The following is a 4,253-nucleotide window of genomic DNA, read 5'->3' as shown; positions in this document are numbered from 1 at the left end:
TACCCTGAGCGTGACTGAGGGTGGCATTGCAACCTCCCGATCCGCCCTGCTCTGTGCATGACGGGGCGACGCCCCAACTCCCCAATCGGCCCTACTCTGAGCCTGACCAGGGGCTGCACCTAGGGATTGGGCATGCCCTCTGCCACCCGGGAGCAGGCCTAAGCCAGCAGGTCGTTATCTCCCGAGGGGTCCCAGACTGGGAGAGGGCACAGGCCGGGCTGGGGCCCCCCCTCCCCACCCCCCGAGTGCACAAATTTTTGTGCACCGGGCCTCTAGTAAATGTATAACAGGTTTTAGCATCTTGTAAACCTAGTCATTATTTCTGTGTCTTTTTTCAAAATTTTCCATGGAATATATATTTTTTTCTCATTAAATTAAGTATCAGCCTAATAAGTTCTAAAAACAAATTAATCCTCTTGCTTGTTTATATGTTTGTTTTTCATAATTAGGTATATGGCTGAGATTTAGTACTCAATGTTTTTTTTAAAAAAAAAACAACTCATAACCTTGAATTGATGCTGTCCATTAAGAATCTATCATCATTTCTGAGGAAATTATTTAAACTGCAAGCAATCTGAAAGTGCAGAGCTATAGTTTCTGTACCCTAAAACCATTCCTCCCTACCTCATATACCATTTCTTTCTTTCTAAAAAATATGGTTTTGCTCCTTTTCTTCCCATGCCCACAAAGGGCTAGTCTACAGCTGTAACCCCAGGGTCCTCCTCATGTGTGGGAAGAAGGTGCAGGGGGAGGGGGGACTCTGGGAAAGTTTAGTTGCTCCTTATAAAAGCACATTAGAGAAACTGCTCTGTTTTCCTGCCTTTGGAAGTTGTTGTGAGAGAGTATGAGGCCTACAGCTGCCTCAGGCATCCTGCCATCTTGGGGGAGCTGATGGCCGATAGAGGGGTGAGATGCCAAGTCCAGGTTCACTGGCGATGCCACTGGCCTCAGGAGCTGACCAGCTCTGGAGATGGCCCCCCCACCGGGCTCTACCTTCCATGTACAACAATAAGTGTAAGAAAAATAAAGCAAATTAGGGTGGATTTTCTACTAAGAGCAGAAACCATCTTCATCAAAATATACTCCAGTTCTACCTTATAATTTCACACCCCAGCTCTAAAATAAAATGAGACAACTCACTTCATCTGAGATCAAAGCGAGAGTAAAGTTTAAGCCTGGGTTTAAATAGAATTTATCTCAACTGCATGCATTGCAGATGTTACTATCAGCTTATTAAATTCCAGCACAATGATAACCTGTTTCACACAACTAATACTCAATGTAATTAAAATAGGCATAATCTTTAAATTCGCTTGAAAATGAAATAACTATCTCTGACAGTAGAAAAATTGTGTTCAAGTGACTATTCCTTTGAAATATACAACTGAGTCACTTATTTAGTCTTTAGATTTTAGATTCACACTGAAACTGACTATTCAGGTGAAACACACGAGCAGAACCCACCATCTTCTAGCCACATCAGGTGCCTTTCCCTGAAACCTGTTCACTCCTTTATATTATTAAAGTTGATGGAATGTAGAACTATCTACTGGTTTACAGTTATAGTTTCACAATGTTTTATGCAAGGATCAAAAAGTTTTGATTTTTAATTGTATATTTTTGTCAAGTTTATTTCAATTGTAAGTTTGCTTACCTTTTTATGTATTGTCTTTGGAAACTTTTGATTTAAACTTTCTATTATATGTAATTATTTTAATGTTTCTCAAGATAAAATTATTAAATATGTTAACAAAAGTCTAGCTTTTTTCCCTGTCCACATCAGCCCTCATTTTGCCCCATAGGCAATCACTTTTTAAAATTCTCTATTGTTTCTGTTTATAAATATAAAGAGAGAGGATAGGTATGTCTCTGTATTCCTATTCTCCTCTATGTTATTTAAGACATACGTGTGTACTGTGCAAACTCTGCTGCTCTTTGCTCACACGCGTTGGGAGGCCACCCCACAGGAGTCTCTCATGTTCCCTCCAGGGCAGAGGATTGCACGCTGGTGGCAGAGCAGGGAGCCACACGCTCCCCTGGGTGCCCAGCAGGGGCCCTGGTTGATGCTCAGATAAGGTCCACACAGGGTTTCCCGTGACAGACAGTGAGTTTCCCACACAAGCTGGAGGCCTCAGAAGCGCACCTTTCCCACTAGAGTGGCAGCTCTGTCCTGATGGCCTCCGGGTCCTACTCAAGGGGAAGGTGCATCTCAAGGCAGAATCAGCACAGCGCTCATTTATCTGAGTCACAAAAAGACTGAAGTATAGAAGCCAACAACAGACTAATGCCCTAAAAGGGGACTTAAAGAGGTACTGGGTTTAGGTACCTTCTTTTAAAAAATCAGAGAAAAGAACAGGATTATAGAAACTGGCTCAGCTGGTATGGCTCAGTGGTTGGCATTGACCTATGGGCCAAGAGGTCAGGGTTTGATTCCCTGTCAGGGCACATGCCCAGGGTTGTGGGCTCAATTCCCAGTAGGGGTCATGCAGGAGGCCGCCAATCAATGATTCTCTCTCCTATCTCTCTCTCCCTCCCCCTTCCTCTCTGAAATCAATAAAAGTTAGTGTGTTTTTTTAAGAAACTGTAAAGGCATGGCATCCTTACAAGTGTCCTGCATTTCTTACACTTGCTGTCCCCTTCTGTATCTCAGGGGAAAGGAACCTGTGTGCTTGTCTTTGAGAAACACCGACGTAGGAGACCACCGTGTTCAGGTCCATGGCAGGCTCTCTCCTGGCTCAGGAACCAGGCCGATTACAGGAGGGAAAACTCATGAAAAAGCAGTAAGGGAACAAGGAAACCTTCCAGATGTCCACATGACCAGATTCAGGAAAATAAGTGAAAATTATTGTTGTGTTGAGATGAGATCCTCTCTTTCTCTTTTCTTTCTACTTCCTGCCCTTGAATCCATGTGAGGCAGATGATTTCACTCCATATTTAATTGAGAAACATTTTGTAAAGAAATGTGGGAAGAGGTGAGCTAAGGTGCACAGAAGACAGCGAGGGTTGAACACACAGGGACAGGGAGGGATGGAGCTAAGGCTCTGCAGCCAACACTGGGGCCTCCAGGTCCAGGGCGGGCAGGAACCAGCAGGGAGGAGCTGCTTGGGGGTCAGGAACCAGGACTCAGCCAGAGCCCCAGGCGGCTCTCCTTGTGGAGTAAGAGCCCAGCAGGAAACCTCTTCAGGCGGTGAAGGGGCTGGACAGAAGGTTCTCTCCTGCTCCTGTCACCATGGCCACCTCAGCTCAGGAGTCCTGCAGACAGAGGACAGAGCTGTTCCCAGGCCCAGCCAGCAGGGGCGCTGCCCTCCCAGGCCTCCTGCTGTGGCTCCCAAGTGAGAAGAAAAGCTCTGAGGCCACAGGAGCCAAAGCTGCTTTAGAGCTGCCTCTCACCAGGCAGGAGGAGACACTGCAGTGTAAGCGGCCAGAGCCACACCCAGGCTCCCGCTACCTGTCCCCTGGCTCGTCCCTGCACCTTCTGTTCTAGGGAAAGCGAATGGGTCCCTGAGAGAGGATTAGAGAGCGTTACCTGTGGGCTGAAGTCCAGAGTGTCCTGGAAAGAGAAGGAAGATGCTACTTAAAAGATAGGAAGGTAAGTGTGTCCCCAAACACAGGGTCCCCGCCCAGGCCACCTGAGCTTCTCCAGCAGCACCCCCACCCGCTGACACCAGAGCAGGGACGAGAGCAGAAGCTGAGAGCAGTGGCCCCGAAGCTGTCACAACCAGTGTCATTAGTGACCACATGGCCTGTTCCTCCATGTGCCCCAGGATCTGCCCCCAAATCACCATGCGTGTTAACCCCTCTCTAACCCCACAGCCATGAATCCTCGTGTCTCCACCCTAAGAACCGGGAGCTGGTTATTTCTGCATTTCCAGGGAACATGAGACCAACAGGGAAAGAGAGGCTTCCCTAAGGCGTTGCCATACCCAGAGCTCACCCAGCAAAGCCCCAGGTCCCCCCACTGTCTCAGAGCCTCGGCTGCCAGCAGGCTCCTTACCTTTCTGAGCCCTGAAGTAGATGAGCAGCCCCGCCCCGAGGAAGAGCAGCCCCAGCACGAAGCCCCCGGCTCCACTCAGCACCTTGCTCTGTGCGGATCCAGACTGGGCCCCTGAGAGAAGAAGCTGGTTTCAGTGGGTTTTAGCTCAAAGCAACTTCTCTAATGGAGACCCTGGGATTGAGAGCTTGGGGGAGGCAGGAGGGGGGTGCTGCCCTAGAAGAGGCAGAACAATAGCCATTTCCACAAAAGAGACTGAGGT

General features: G+C 48.0%; 1 long non-coding RNA gene across 1 annotated transcript; it reads right to left on the bottom strand.

Moving 5' to 3' along the window:
- Window positions 1-2,921: 2,921 nt before the first annotated feature.
- LOC102263634 lies at window positions 2,922-4,182 on the bottom strand. Its single transcript, XR_313929.2, has 3 exons — window positions 3,995-4,182; window positions 3,527-3,550; window positions 2,922-3,252 (listed from the first exon to the last, which is right to left on the bottom strand). It is a non-coding gene; the product is annotated as an uncharacterized LOC102263634 (long non-coding RNA).
- Window positions 4,183-4,253: the final 71 nt, after the last annotated feature.

The sequence above is a fragment of the Myotis brandtii genome, unplaced genomic scaffold, assembly GCF_000412655.1.
Source record: "Myotis brandtii unplaced genomic scaffold, ASM41265v1 scaffold3690, whole genome shotgun sequence".
Taxonomy (NCBI): Eukaryota; Metazoa; Chordata; class Mammalia; order Chiroptera; family Vespertilionidae; genus Myotis; species Myotis brandtii.
Note: the sequence above shows the minus strand (reverse complement) of the source record. Positions and strands in the feature narration are given on the sequence as shown.